General features: G+C 38.1%; 1 pseudogene; it reads right to left on the reverse strand.

The window, feature by feature from the left end:
* Window positions 1-2,257: 2,257 nt before the first annotated feature.
* LOC141508370 (F-box only protein 6-like) lies at window positions 2,258-16,184 on the reverse strand (annotated as a pseudogene).
* Window positions 16,185-16,818: the final 634 nt, after the last annotated feature.

A 16,818-nucleotide genomic window follows, 5' to 3' on the forward strand; every position in this document is an offset into this window, starting at 1 on the left:
TAATAAGATAATGGGTTTTTTTCCCCTAAATTGGAGGTAATAGTCTTTGGTCTTTGTTCAAACGCCACAAATTTTTCTCTGAATTCAGATGGTATTCTCCATTGCAGATAGCCCCAAATTGTCCCTGGTTGTTGCACTGATGGAATGAGCAAGTCCATCAAGGTTGATCATTACCCCCATGTTGCTGTTAGGGTGTACAGTATTTTTCTGGTTCTGCTCATCTCACTCAGCTTCAGTTCCTCTTTCCAGGCTTCCCTGAATTCCCATCCCTCCTGGTTTCTAATAGAACAATAGTGTTCCATGACATACATATACCAGTTTGCTAAGCCATTCCCCAATTGAAGGACATTCACTTGATTTCCAGTTCTTTGCCACCATAAACAGAGCTGCTATGAATATTTTTGTACAAGTGATGTTTTTGCCCTTTTTCATCATCTCTTCAGGGTATAGACCCAGTAGTGGTATTGCTGAATCAAAGGGTATGCTCATTTTTGTTGCCCTTTGGGCATAATTCCAAACTGCTCTCCAGAAAGGTTGGATGAGTTCACAGCTCCACCAACAATGTATTAGTGTCTCAGATTTCCCACATCCCTTCCAATATTGATTATTGTCCTTTCTGGTCATATTGGCCAGTCAGACATGAGAAATAATAAGAACAAAGCCAAGACAATGGGAAAAGCACAGATCATGTCTGAAAGATAAAGAATTCTCCCCCAAAAGAATATGAAGAAACTCCCCTTAAGGACAGCATCTTGGGAACCCCCAAACTTCAATGTAAGATAGCAAAAATATATAGTATAAGATGCTTAATAAATACATATTGATTGATTGATGAAAAAGATAATATGAGATAAGGCTGGAAAATAGAGAGGTACCAGATTGTCAGACCAAGACCCCTGGGAGACCCCAATGTCCCAGATTTCCCACATCCCTTCCAACACTGATCATTGTCCTTTCTGGTTATAGGTATAATTCTTAAGAAATAAGTATAGTTGGTAAATCCCAAGATATCCTTCCAGGTTTCGGTGGTCAAATTCATATTCCTTTTGGCAGAGCACTTATAGATAAGGAAGAAGGAAGGAGGTAGGAAGGAAGGAAGGAAAGGTAGGAAGAAAAAGAAGGAAGAAAGACAAGAATGACAGAAAGACAGACAGACAGACAGACAGAAAGAAAGAAAGAAAGAAAAAAGAAAGAAAGACAAAGAAAGAAAGGGAGAGAGAAAGAAGGGAAAGAAAGGAAGCAAGGAGGGAGAAAGGAGGAGGGAAGGAAGGAAAAAAGAATGAAAGAAATAAAAAAGAAAGGAAGAAAGTAAAAAAGAAAGAAAGAAAGGAAGGAAGGAAGGAAGAAAGAAAGAAAGAAAGAAAGAAAGAAAGAAAGGAGGAAGGAAGGAAGGAAAGAAAGAAAGAAAGAAAGAAAGAAAGAAAGAAAGAAAGAAAGAAAGAAAACTGGTCCAATGACCATCTCCTATGCAGTTTCTTTGTCCTTCTTTCCTGAAGACAGCTGTGACAAGCAAGTGAAAAAAAAAAAGTGGGAAAAAATGCAAGTTATATTTGGATGTTTCTGGAGAGCTACAAATAATCTCCTCAATTAAGTCTAGTCCTTCAGAGTCTGACATCAACAAGAGCTTAGCCTTAATGAGGAAATGGAGGAGAAAATCCTGAATCTCATTTTCATCATTGGATATTAAAATAATATTATAATAATGATTCCTCTAAGCTGGGATACAGGAAGGTATGATTAGAGCTAGAACAAAAGATTTGATGGAAGAGAATCCTGTAAGATTGAGATGGCTCACCAAGACATGGAGATTGGCAAGGGAGGAGGGTGTTTCCAGAGCAGAAATGAAGTCCTGGGCGGGGGTGGGGGTGGGGGGGATTGGTTGAATTAATGTAGATTATGATGAACTTGAACAGGGAAAGAAGAAATGATAAATGATAAAAATGATATGGTCAGACAAAGCAATCTGAGAGCTCTTGAACATGGAAATATAACAGTTATGGATCAAATATAGGCCCTTCATGGGAGGTAGCTGAGGTGGAGCAGAAGAGGAAGTGAGTCAGGGGAATTGAGTTTATGGAGGGAATGAAAAGTTCCTAGAAGCATCTATATGAATGTTTGAAATTCTCTAGAATCCAGGTCACACTGAATCAGTTCATATAAGTCTTGGAATTCTTCATATTCATCCCTACCTTGGAACAATAATATTCCATAACATCTATGTACTATGATTGGTTTCTCCATCCCCTAATTCATGTGCTCAGTTTTTTTCTGTAAGGGTCTAAGGCTTTCTTCTGAAAAGATGCTTCCCTTCCACAGTATTGGGTTTCCTGGTGCCTTCAGAGCCAATGATGCTATTGCTGTTGGTGACACTTGGGTCATATACTAGCCAGCCCAGAACTGTGTATCTTTGCCTCCAGGCTGGAAGTGGATGTAATGGACTTTTTTTTTTAGGTTTTTTTGCAGGGCAAATGGGGTTAAGTGACTTGCCCAAGACCACACAGCTAGGTAATTATTAAGTGTCTGAGGCTGGATTTGAACTCAGGTACTCCTGACTCCAGGGCCGGTGCTCTATTCACTGCCGCCTAGCCTCCCCAGATGTAATGGACTCTTGAGGGGGAATTGGAGAATGTGTAAGGAGACCTGAAAGAAGGCAGATAAAAAAGTCATTTAATAGTGACAAACCCCAACATGAATCTACCAAGTCTAGTCTTTGGAGACAAGAAGTCAGAGACCTACAAACAGGTAACAAGTGGTAAGTTGGGATTTGAACTCATGTCACATTCACTGTTCTTTCCATTGCACCAAAACCACCTTGGAATGGGTATTTCCATATCCACGGTAGAGCAAAACTTGGATTGTTCTTGAAAATATGAGTCTCATACAAAGTTGACTTTTCTTTTAAAATAAATAATATATTCAGTATATAATTTTCAAAGGTGTTTTGGATTATGGTCCTGAAGGGCAAGCCAGCAGTTTGCCTGGAGAAACTGAAGTGGGAAAGCTGCCAGGAGCATCCTCCTGCAAACCATGAGTCCTCCTTCCTGTGATTCCCTTACCTCTTTCCATTCAGCCCCACTCCACTGCTCAATATATACACAGGGACTGGTTTAAATTCATCTAAGTCTTCATGGTTATCTGACAACAGTTTCACACAGATATGGTAGGTGCAGCCACAATCATTTCTGGCAGCAAGCCTGTGGGTAAAAAAAAGGGAAATGATGGTGGAGAACTGGAAGGTTCAGGACATGAAGAGAATGGCAAGAGTTAGTGAGAGCTCATTAGCCATGTCCTCCCTGGGGCTCACAGCCATATTTAAAGTACATTGGACTAGGGTCCAACTTGGCCTCTTCTGCTTCTCCCATAATGATTATATTAGATTGTAGCACTAAGGTTATAGTCATCAGTCAGTGAAGTTTAACTGAACTCCCCAGAGCAATAGGGAACAATCTCTTGCCCCAGTTGATCACACCTATGCTCATCATCAAACTCACAGAAATGGAAAGAAGACCTAATCTACTGCTTAAAGAGATAAATTCTTCAGGACCCCCATAGTTGACACTGGTGCATTGTTGGGGATTCCCTGGGAAGGAGCTGGCACATGCTGGTCTGGAAATACAACTTGTTCTCTGGAAAGTGTAGACCCACAACTTGCCAGCAGAACAGAAAGAGACCAGAAAGTCCTGTTTGACTTTCACAGAATCATTGTGCTTAAGAATCTTCTAGTCCATTCCTGCATTTTCAAATGAAGAATCTCAGGACCAGACCTCTCTGATGAGTTGCTCAAGGTCTAAAAGGTAGCAAGTGTATGTCACTGAAATCAAGAAACTGTGGGTCTCAGTTCAGCCTTCTTTCTATTGTATCTCCAATCTTGTTATTGACATCCTATATGAGCTTGGGTAAGCACTGAATAGGCTTTTGGTTCTCCCATCTAAAAGTGAGAAATGCTATTTCTTCCCAAGGTTATGGGGATGATGAGGTTGCTCATGGATGTGAGAATGCTCTCCCTTCCTTCTCCAGGTGCCAGTCCCACTCACCAGTCCTTGATCACAATGTCTGGCTTCACTGTGTCCATCAGTTCTTTACAATATCCCTCGATTTTCATGTCCACCATCTGGGATTTGAGGTAGGTACTTGATGCTGGATAACATTACTATCTATATTTCTTTCTATCACCTCACAAGTCTTCAATAAGGAGGCAACTCAAAGAAGATCCAGAATGCATTTCTTCCCCTCTGCCTTTTCACAGGTTCCTGGAAACAGTTTATCAGCAATAGTCAATAAATATATAGCAGAGACTATTTAGTATTGTAGATAAGGAGCTAGATAGACTTGAAGCCAAGAAGACTTTTGTTCCAGTCCCTCTTCTGATGCACAATGTGTGATCCTGGGCAGATTCCTCCATCTTTCAGTGTTCTTGATAACTCTTGCAGGGAAGGTGCTGATTGGTATTGGAAGAAGTTCTATATACTAATGAAAGTATAGGTATAATTCTTATCCCTATTTTTGTTGCAATTTACACTTTACTAAATTATGTCCCTCATCTGAACCTCAAAACAACTCTTTGAGGGTGGTAGTATGAGGTATTATTCCCATTTTACAGATAAAAAACTGAGATTCAGATTAGTGAAGTGAGTGAATTGCCCAAGATGGCACATTTATGGAGTAACAGAGGTCAGATTAAAATCCAGGTTTTTTGTCTTCAAATCCAATAATTGTTCTACTCCTCATCTAGTGAAGATTCCTAGTTACCTGAACCATTATCTTGAATAAGAATTGGTGATTTGGGGAGCCCCCAAATTCTTCCCCAGCTCAACCTTGCAGTTTCTCATCCCTTGGTTCTGAATCTCAGAGGAGCATGAAAGAATAGCTTAGGTTATACCCCCTTCAATTGTGTCCAGAAATTACGGTCTTCCATCAAACACCAGTAATTTCCCTCAATTGTAAGCCACATGAGGAAGACCCATCATGAATCCCTAACAGTTGCCTTTCTTCAAAAAGCTCAAATAGGAAAGACAAACCTAGGATGACTTTTGGAATTAGAGGAATCTCCATTCTCTTCACAGGCTGTGTGACCTAAAGGTAGTTGGGTAGAGTGCAAAGGATACTGATTTTGGGAGTCAAAGGATCTCAATTAAATTCCTGAGTGTGACCTTGGTTGGGCATGTCAGCTCTTCTCTCTGGGCCTCAATTTCTTCCTCTAAAAAATGAGAGGATTGAATTTATTGGCCTCTGAGCTCTTCCCAGCTCTAAATTTTTGCTTCTCTGATAAGTTTCTTCAGAATCAATCTAGTAACAAGGATGGTAGCTCTCCTACTGGCACAGTGGAACATGAAGCCTGAGTTATTGTTTGACCTTCGTTCTGGAAGAAGACCATGGCTTCAGGGAGGTGATGCCATGACATACAAGTGGATGGGATTTAAAGGAGGGAGGACTGTGCAAAGTCACCTGTACATAGAGACAAAAGTGAAAATGGTCCCTGACCTCAAAGAGGCTCACATTCTAAGGGGGTGGGTGATTAAATAACATCTACAGGTAAGTATATAAAGAATATAGACAAAATAAATCCTTCTTTCTTAAGGTGGGGTGAGCATGGCAGTGCATCACTATATAACATTATACTCAGTTGATATGTGGGTTAATTTGATTTTCAAAAATTTCTTTTTTAATCATTATTACAAAGGATAGTTTGCTGAGTAGGGGCAAAGGGAAAGATACATTTGGAGTTGAAATTATCAATAAAAGGGCTTTAATTTGATGCTATTTAGTTTCAATAGCTGTTTTTTAAAGAGAAGTTTTTATTTATGGTCTCAGTCTGCTGATACGTAATATAAAGGCAATAGACTAAGAGTTCTCTAAGGTCCCTTTTGACATTAAATACTATGATACTGGGATTTTGATTTTAGGCTTTGTAAGTCTCCTCTCCGACATGAGGGAGGAGGGTCTTTGACTGGGTTTTCAGGCACTTTTCTCAAACCTCAGGGGTACAGGTCAACTCCTAGTTTCAGGGGTTTGGAGAGAAGGTCAACTTCAATTCAATTGATATGGAGTTATGAATCTCACTATGGACCAAGCAATTCATCTCTATCCTTTGAAGATGGTGGAAAAGGAATCTGAGGTTTGAAGAGATTATCCTGGGAAGGGTTTAATATTGTTCCTCAGCTGTCCAGAGACTCTTCAGTGCAGCCTGCCCTGCTCAGTCAAGTCATTCTTCATCATTCTCCTCCCCCCACTCCCATAGCCCATTCAACCCCAAATTCCTCTTACCCATAAGAGGTGACAAAACATGCCTTGACCTGGGGGGTCTGGAAATTCTGTCCCATGTGTTCTAGGTATGTCTTCCACTTTCCATTCATTTTCTCTATTGTTATCAATTTTCCAAAGCTGAACCCCTCTAGATAAAAAAAAAAACCACATCTTTCAGAGGTCCACAAGCAAATCCTGATGGATCCTAATTCCATCATATATCTTGCAGTTACCCTTCCAGGTCCCTTAACTCAGGCCTCATCACCTTGGAAAATGCTGAAAAATTTTCACTTATCCAGCAGCAGAGTTCTGCAATGAATCTGGAAAAAAATAGCTGCTGCTACTACTAAGAGATAGAACTTTTATGTTCATCCCATTGGATCCTCACAACAACCCTGGGTGGGGGGTGCTCTTGTTAACCTGATTTTACAGATGTGGCAAATGAGGGACAGAAGGGTTAAGTGACTTGCCAAGGGTCACACAACTAAGAAGTATCTGAGACCAGATTTGAATTCAGGTCCTCCTGACTCCAGAACCGGTCCTCTAACCAGTAGGCCACATAACTGCCTTTAGTAAGTGTCTGAAGCTAGATTTGAAGTCAGATCTTCCTGAATTCAGGTCTAGTGCTCTATCCACTGACTCATTTAGTTACCTCTTTTTTTTTTTTAGTTTTTTTGCAAGGCAATGGGGTTAAGTGGCTTGCCCAAGGCCACACAGCTAGGTAATTTATTAAGTGTCTGAGACTGGATTTGAACCCAGGTACTCCTGACTCCAGGGCCAGTGCTCTATCCACTGTGCCACCTAGCTGCCCCTAGTTACCTCTTTTAAAAAAAAATAGTACAATGTTATTATAGCCTCAGGGCAGCTGGGTGCTACAGTAGATATGGCATTGGCCTGGAGTCAGGAAGATTCTTCTTCTTGAGTTCAAATTTGACCTCAGACACTTACCAACTGTGTGACTATGGACACCTAACTTCTGTTTGCCTCAGTTTCCTCAACTGTAAAATGAGCTGAGGAAGGACATGACAGGACAACTGAGTGGCTCACTGGATAGACAGGTCTGGAGTCTGGAGGGGCTGAATTCAAATCCAGCCTCAGACACTTGATACCTAACTAGTTGTGTGACTCTGGGCAAGTCACATAAATCCAACTGCTTCACAAAAAAAGAAGAAAAAGGAAATGGCAAACCACTCTAGTATCTTTGACATTGTTAGAAGTACCTGATATTATTATGCTTCTACAGGAGTTAATTCTTGCCACATCAGCAAAAGGCACAGCAAGAATTACTCAAGCAGGAAAATAAGGGAGAGGGGGTGCCAACCACTTAGAATAAAGGTAGAAGCCTCTTAAGATCCTGTTTTTCTCCTCAAGGCTAGAAGGAACTCTCATCATTCTTATGTAGGACAAAGGCTAACTCAAAATTCATGTATGCATGTTTAATCAACTTCATATATAGTGACTGACACACCCTACATAAAATTAGAGCCTCATTCATGCATCCCATGGTGAGGGGAGGGGAATATAAAAAGGAATAACATAAAATATGGAAGTCTGTGATCTGTAAAGGAATGGACCAAACCAGACCTGGAAGGGAGGAACTGCATCATTCAAATAATATAAAGCTTGCTCTTGTTTCTGTATCTGGCCTACTCTATTTGAAGATGTGCCCTTTTCAGGCTGGAACCATAAATAAATATCCTTCTGGGCTTAGTGTCCTTATCGAGACTGAGTTCCCAACAAGAGGGTCTCACAAGCCTCATTTCCAACAACAAGAAAACCACAAATGGGGTCACGGAGATTCAGATTTTGAAAAATGATTTAACAAGGACTTGTAACATCTGACATGTGGCATCTGCCAGCTATACCATATTGGAAAGATGAAGTGAGCCGCATGCATGATGTTTTTTTGTTGTTGTTAAGATACAGGTTCATTTTATTCAAAAGATTAAATGCTTTACTTAAGAATATATTCTTGCTATAGTTTTCATGTTATCAGGACAGGGTGAAGCTTGCCCTGTTGTTAAAGCAGACTTCAAAGTGGTCACAAAAAATATTCAGAATTGTATTTAATGTTATGTGGATTTGATGTTCTTAACTGATTCCTACAAAGACTAGTTAGTATCATAAGATAATTTCTGGTTTAACTTTCTTACCTTAATTTACTTAAGATGAGCATATCACATAACTAGGTAGAGTCTGCAAATTCTAGCTTGAGATAATAGTTTGATTTCCAAAAATTTGCTGGTTTGCTATCTTCCATTTCTCCCACCTTTTCTTTGATGGATAAAATCAGAACCTTTCTCATTTGCTTTCCCTAAAGTGCCATTGCATCTATCCTGCTTCTGAACCCCAAATAAATAAAGTTGATGAAATTGAAGAAAAAACACAACAACCCAAAAAACAAAACAAAAACCATGGCATTGCAATCCTAATTTTTCCATATTCCCACTTTCATTTGTCATTTTTTTCTGTCATGTTAACCAATCTGAAAGGTGTGGAGTAGTATTTCAGAGTTGTTTTGATTTGCATTTCTCTAATCAGCAGTGATTAGAAAATGTTTTTTCTTGTAACTATTGATACTGTCATCTGTTCTTTTTCTTCAATTAGAAGATTTTTGTAGTTGGGGGAGGGGCATGTGAGATAGGAGGTCATAGGAATAGAAAGAGAGAGAGAATACAATTATGTACAGTGAAGTTAACAGAGGTATATTTTTGGAATGTAGATTTTCTTCAGAATTCTTTACATAAAGTCAAAATTGTGTAATGTGAATTTACCTCAAGTAAGGAGTATCTGTTTATTAGCAGAGCCTACCCATGAGCAATTAATATCTTTCCAATGTTTAGATATCTTTATTTGTGTAAAGTGTTTTGTAATTATGTTCATATAATTCCTGAGTTTGTCTTGGCAGATTAGACTACCAAGAATTTTATATTACCTGCAGTTATTTATTTTTTTCTTCCTTTTTTCTCCAATTACATGTAAAAGATTTCTTTCAATATTTATTTTTTTTTAAGATTCTGATTTCCACATTTTTCTCCCTATCTCCCCCCTTCCCTTGACAGTAAGTAATCTGGTATAGGTTATATGTACAAGTAGGTTAAACATATTTCCATTTTAGTGAGTTTGTGAAAGAAGAATTAGGAAAAAAAAAGGGAAAACAAAATCATTAGAGGAAAAAAATACACTGAAAAATAAAATATATTGAAAAAATAGTTTAAAAATTGGAGATAATACGCTTTGATCTGCATCTGAACTCCATAGTTCTTTCTCTGGAATTGGATTATTTTTTCCATCACAAATCTTTTAGAATTATGTTTGATCATTGTAATATTGAGAAGAACTATCATAGCTGATCATCACACAATGTTGTTGTTAATGTGTACTATATACTCCTGGTTCTGCTCATTTTACTCAGCAACAGTTCATATAAGTCTTTCCAGACTTTTCTGATGTCCATTCACTTATAATTTCTTACAGAACATAAACTACAATTTCTTCAGCCATTCCCCAATTGATGGGCATTCCCTCAATTGCCAACTCTGACACAACAAAAAGAGCTGCTATAAATATTTTTTGTATATGTGAGTCTTTTCCTCTTTTCTATCATCTCTTTGGAATACAAACTTGGATCAAAGGGTATGCACAGTTTAATTGCCCTCTGGGCAGAGTTCCAAATTGCTCTTCATACTTGTTGGATCAGTTCACAACTCCACCAACAGTGCATTAATGTCTTAGGTTTCCCATATCCCCTTCAACATTGATCATTTCCTTTATTATCATATTGGCCATATGGGTATGTGGTGGTACCTCAGAGTTGTTTTAACTTGCATTTCTCTAAACAATAATAATTTAGAGCATTTTTAAAAAATAAAAGAGTGAAAATTTGTTATATATATACCTTGTTTTTCCTTTTAAGTATATGACAAATTCAACAAGCAACTTCCAAAGCTGTTCTGCTTATCTATTTCCTTCTGATTTTCTTCTGTTTTTTCTTCTCTACTTTTTTATTTTTATTTTTATTTCATTTTTATTTTTTCCCATTTTTAATTACAGATTTTATTTATTTTGAGTTTTACAATTTTTCCCCCAATCTTACTTCCCTCCCCCCACCCCCACAGAAAGCAATTTGTCAGTCTTTACATTGTTTCCATGTTATACATTGATCTAAATTGAGTGTGATGAGAGAGAAATCATATCCTTAAGGAAGAAACATAAAGTATAAGAGACAGCAAGATCAGACAATAAGATATTAGGTTTTTTCCCTAAGTTAAAGGGAATAGTCCTTGAACTTTGTTCAAACTCCACAGTTCTTTCTCTGGACACAGATGGTATTCTCCATTGCAGACAGACCAAAATTGTCCCTGATTGTTGCACTGATGGAATGAGCAAGTCCATCAAGGCTGATCATCACCCCCATATGGCTGTTAGGGTATACAGTGTTTTTCTGGTTCTGCTCATCTCACTCAGCATCAGTTCATGCAAATCCCTCCAGGCTTCCCTGAATTCCCATCCCTCCTGGTTTCTAATAGAACACTAGTGTTCCATGGCATACATATACCACAGTTTGCTAAGCCATTCTGCAATTGAAGGACATTTACTTGATTTCCAATTCTTTGCCACCACAAACAGGACTGCTATGAATATTTTTGTACAAGTGATGTTTTTGCCCTTTTTCATCATCTCTTTCAGGGTATAGACCCAGTAGTGGTATTGCTGGATCAAAGGGCATGCACATTTTTGTTGCCCTTTGGGTGTAGAACCAAATTTCTCTCCAGAAAGGTTGGATGAGTTCACAGCTCCACCAACAGTGTAATAGTGTCCCACAATGATCATTATCCTTTCTGGTCATATTGGTCAGTTTGAGAGGTGTGAGGTGGTACCTCAGAGAAGCTTTAATTTGCATTTAGAGAATTTTTAATGTGACTATAGATAATTTTAATTGCTTCATCTGACTGCCTGTTCATGTTTTGACCATTTATCAACTGAGGAGTGGCATATTCTTATAAATTTTACTCAGTTTTCTAGATATTTTAGGAAGGAGTACTTTATCAAAAATGTTATCTGTAAAAATTGTTTCCTAGCTTTCCACATTCCTTCTAATCTTGGTTGCATTGGTTTTATTTGTGCAAATCATTTTTAATTTAATGTCATTGAAATATCCATTTTTCATTTTTATAATGTTCTCTATCTCTTGATCTGAAGTTATTTTGGTGAAATCATATTTTTAATTGTTTATTTTATTTTATTTCTCCCCAGTTACATGCAAAAACAAGTTTCAACAATCAATTTTAAAACCCTAAGTTCTGAATTCTCTCCCTTCTCCCACCCTATTCCACCTCATTGAGAAAGCAAGTTATTTGATATAAGTTAAAAATGTGTAGTTGTGAAAAGCAGTACACAATAGTCATGTTGTAAAAGTAAATATAACCCTCCTCCCCCCAAAAAGAGAGAAACCTCAAGAGAAACAAAGTAAAAAAAAATGTGCTTCAATCTATATATAGTTGCCATCAGTTCTGTCTTTAAGATAGATAATAATTTTTTATCATAAATCCTTCAGATTTCTCTTGGGTCACAGCATTGCTGAGAAAAGGTAAGTTATTCAAAGTTGACCATCCTATAACATTGCTGTTATTTTGTATATAGTACATTTTCCATTGCATCTGCTCATGTAAGTTTTCTTTTTTTTACTGAGAGCATTCTGTTCATCTTTTGCTCTAACAGAATAGCATTTAATCTTAATCACATAAGACAATTTTTTTAGCTCCAACTGATGAACATCACCTAAATCTCCAGTTTCTTGCTGCCAGAATAGAATTGCTATAAATACCCTTCTACATATAGGTTCTTTTTCTTCTTGCTTTTCACCTCTTCTGGAATATATATCTAGTAGTGGCATTACTAGGTCAGAGGGTAGGCATGGTTTTATAGCCTTTTGGGCATAGTTCCAAATTGCTCTACAGAATTGTTGAATCATTTTACAACTCCTCCAACAGACACAATATCTCATTTTTCCTATATCCCTTCCAATATTTGTCATTTTCTCTTTCTGTACTATTAACCAATTCAATAAGTATAAAATGGTACCTCAGAATTGTTCCAACCTACATTTCTCCTATCAGTAGTGAGTTAGAACATTTTTTAAAAGTGATTCAAATAGATAGTATTGATAGCCTAATCCAAAAACTGTTCATATCTTATGACCATTTATCAATTAGGGAATGATGTTATTTTTTAGAAATTTGACTCAATTTTCTGTTTGATAAATGACATCTTTATCAGAGAAATTGGTTTCAATGTTTTTTTCCACAGTTACTATTTCTAACTATATATTGCCACATCCTATTCTCCCATCCCCATTTATTATATTCTCCCTCCTTTCTCCCTGTCCTTCTTCAAAAATGTTTTGCATCTGACTACCTCCTTCCTTTCTATCTCCTACTGCTCTGCCCCCTTCTTTTCTCCTCTCCTCCTCCTACTTTCCTGTAGGGTAAGATATTTCTATACCCACTTGAGTGTGTATGTAATTCCCTCTCTAAGTCAATTCTGATAAGAGTAAGGCTCACTCACTTCCCCTCCCCTCCCTTCCACCCTTCCACTCCATGACAAAATTTTTTTCTTACCTCTTTTATGTGAAATAACTTACCCCATTCTGCCTCCTCCTTTCCATTTTCCCAAATACATTCTTCTCTCATCCATTAATTCAATATTTTTAAATATATTATTCTTTTATATTCAACTCCCACCTGTGCCTTGTTTATAAATGTTCCAAGTACCCTAATAAATGAGAAAGTTCATATAAATTATTTATATCATCTTCCCATGCAGGAATATAAGCAGCTTAACATTATTAAGTCCCTTATGATCTGCCTTTTCTGTTTACATTTTTGTGCTTCATTTGAGTCTTGTATTTGAAGATCAGATTTTCTATTCAGCTATGGTTGTTTCATCAGGAAAGTTTGAAAGTCTCCTATGTCATTGAATGTCCATCATTTTCCCTGAAAGAACATGTTCAGTTTTGTTGGGTAGTTGATTCTTGGTTATGATCCAAGCTCTTTTACTTCCAGAATATTAGATTCCAAGTCCTATGATCCCTTAATGTAGAAGCTGCTAAATCTTGTGTTGTCCTGACTATGTCTTCTTTCTGATTGCTTGTAGTATTTTCTCCTTGACTTGGGAATTCTGAAATTTGGCTCTCATATCATTTGGCAGTTTTCATTTTGAGATCTCTTTCAGGAGATGATGAGTTGATTCTTTCAATTTCTATTTTACCTTAAGCTTCTAGAATATCAGGGCAGTTTTCCTTGATAATTTCTTGAAAAAATGATGTCTAGACTGTTTTATTTGATCATGGATTTCAGATAGTTCAATTAAATTATCTCTCCTGTCTCTGTTTTCCAGGTCAGTTGTTTTTCTAATGAGATATTTCACATTTTCTTCTAATTTTTTCATTTTCTTAGTTTTGTTTTATTGTTTCTTGACTTCTCACAAAGTCCTAGGTTTCCTTGTGCTCCATTCTCCATTATATATTTTAAAGAATTATTTTTTTCAGTGAGCTTTTGTATCTCTTTTGCCATTTGATCAATTCTGCTTTTCAAGGCAATCTTCTCCTCATTGACTTTTTGGACCGCTTTTTTCATTTTGCCCAGTCTGGTTTTTAAGATATTAGTTTCTTCAGTATTTTTTTGTATTTCCTTCATTAAGGTACTGTCTTAGTTTTCACAATTTTCCTGTATCACTTTCATTTCTCTTTCTAATTTTTCCTCTACCTCCATTATTTGATTTTGAACCAATAGAAATATAATTTCAAGGATTATCTTATCACCCATTTCAGAAACCATGGAAGAAGAAGGGAAAAAAAGGGTTAGAATAGGTAGAATGAGTTTTGTTCTACATATACATGGTTGCTTTCACTCCATAAGGATATGTTTACCTACTGTGAGTAATATAACATAATCTACTTTTTGTTTTTGGGTTTTTGCAAGACAAATGGGGTTAAGTGGCTTGCCCAAGGCCACACAGCTAGTTAATTATTAAGTGTCTTGAGACCAGATTTGAACCCAGGTACTCCTGACTCCAAGGCCGGTGCTTTATCCACTACACCACCTAGCCAACCCCCATAATTTACTTTTATGTACCTCTTTTATTGATCTTATTTGTGTATTAAATGAATGAAATATTAAATTACCTTTGAGTTTATATTTTTGTATACTTAAAATGATCATTAGTGCAGAAAACTAGTTAACTTATTTGAATTCCACCACTTATCATCCATTTGTCAAGAGTGTGGGAAGCAGCAGTTGCCGTTGATTCAGTAGCTCCAGAGACCTTCTCCTGGTGTGCTGGGGTTGGGTCTCCATTGCTGAAATCTGCACTGGGCTGTGTTCCAATCTCACCCTAGTGTGGAAGAATTTTCCTGCTGACCTTCCAAGTTGTCTTTAGCAATCCCTGGGCTGAGAGATCTGGAAACCAGTATCACTGCCACGGCTCCAGTTGCCCCACACAGTCTGTTCCTAGATGACTGGGGAAGGATCACTCAGGCATGGCCTGGACTACACTGTGACTTCTTTCTAGCCCCAGTGCAACAGACTGTTCCTGTCCATCTTCCAAGTTGAATCAGACTGGAAAACTGTTTCACTCAGATGGATTCTGCCACTCTAGAATTTACTTTAGCAGCATTATTTAAAGGTATTTGGAATGCTTGAGGGAAAACTCAGATGAGTCCAAGCTTTTATTCCACCATCTTGGCTCTACCTCAGATCTGGAGATATTTTAAATGGAATTTCTTTTTCTATCTCTTGTTGCTGGATTTTGTTAATAGTATATAAAAATTTTATTGATTTATATTGGTTTATTTTATATCCTTTATTTTTGCTGAAGTCAAATATTTGTTTCAACTAATTTTTTTAGTTAATTTTCTAGAGTTTTCTAAGTATACCATCATATCATCTGCAAAGATTGATAGTTTTGTTTCCTCATGCCTACTCTAATTTATGTAATTTTTTTCTTTTTTATTGTTAGAGCTAACATTTCAAGTACAGTAGTAAACAATAGTGGTGATATCGGACACCCCTAGTTTACCCCTCATCTTATTGGGAAAGCTTCAAGGTAATTCCCATTATAGATAATATTTGCTCTTGGATTTAGTTAGATACTACTTATCTGTTTAAGAATTTCACCCAGAGATTCTTAGTTGGGGATTTGCCCTCTTCAACTTATGTCTCATGGAATTCTGCCCTCTTCACCCAGGGATCTTGGCAGGCAAGCAGGGTGTGCATGTGCATGACCCTAAGCTAATCCCACTGAAGACCATGACCTCAGGAATTTTAAAGGTGAAACTGGGAATTAAGGACATCATGGGACCTAAGCATCCCAGTGACTGCTGGAAGACACATTTCACAATGCTTAAAAAGTTCTTGATAGGAGTCCAGGGGTTATGACTAGCCCTGATCAAAGGCAGCCCCAGCATACCTCCTAAACTGCCTTTGGTTGAAGACTTAGGAAGGATCATCTTATTATTTTTAAATTGTCCAGGAAAGAATTGATTTTTACCTTATAACCCTACTAGCCATACCCAACAAGAACACTGACTCCTACCAAGCGGCTGGACCTGTCTCATCTTGATTGGCCAAGGGCACTGTGGGCAGGCTCACTAATACCTAGAGTATGGGCAGAAAGTAGGCAGAGACCTTAGCTCTTTCTTCATGTCCTCTGACCACCATCCTTTTTAAGTGAGTATTTATCTCAGAGTCAGAATACTCATTTTGATCCTTTTGCAGAATCATAGAGGCCAGCTGGTTCAAACCTTAACCCCCAAAAGCAAGAGACATGAGGTGAGAGGGCGGCAGGTGAAGCAGAAGTGAGTCTCACCTCTGATGTGAAGGGTTGAGCACATTATCCAAGTGCCCTGCTCTCACTGCAGATCTCTGCAAAAAGTACTCCATCTTGGGCACATGGTCTCACTTGAAGAGTACTGAGGGAAGCTCATTATCTCCTAGGTGGCCTGTGCCAGTTTTGGATGGTCCCTTTAGGGAAATAAGGGTTAGGGTATTTTTTTGCTAGCAGGTCAAATTTGCTTCTCTGTTCCTTCTAACCACTGCTCTCTGGCATCAAATAGAACTATCTGATCCCTCTTCTATTTAATATTTTGTGTTACCTAAGGAAAGTTACTTCTCCTTTGAGCCTCAGTTTTCCCATCTGTGAAGTGAGACAGGGGTGATGGTGGTAATAATAACCCTCTGTAACCCTTGAAGGCCACAGAAACATGACCTTTAACCATAACCACCACTGGCATGGTTTCCTTCTAATCGATGTAACTGTATATGGAGAAAAGGTTCACAAGAGCAGCTGAAGCAGGCCTCCCCAACTAATGCAGGACTGGACCTTGGCAGCCATCATGGGCCCCCTCTGGCCTGGAACTGCTTCCTCTGGCTTCAAGTGCTCTTATTTCATTGTCTGACAGACCAAGAGAGTCCAGAATTACCCTCGAGACCAGCTCCCTCTGCCAGCTCTAGTCACATGTTGCTGAGCAACCTTTGATCACTAGAAAGGAGTCCTAGGGAGAGGGTGGAGAGAACT

This window comes from Macrotis lagotis, chromosome 1 (assembly GCF_037893015.1).
Source record: "Macrotis lagotis isolate mMagLag1 chromosome 1, bilby.v1.9.chrom.fasta, whole genome shotgun sequence".
Classification (NCBI taxonomy): domain Eukaryota; kingdom Metazoa; phylum Chordata; class Mammalia; order Peramelemorphia; family Peramelidae; genus Macrotis; species Macrotis lagotis.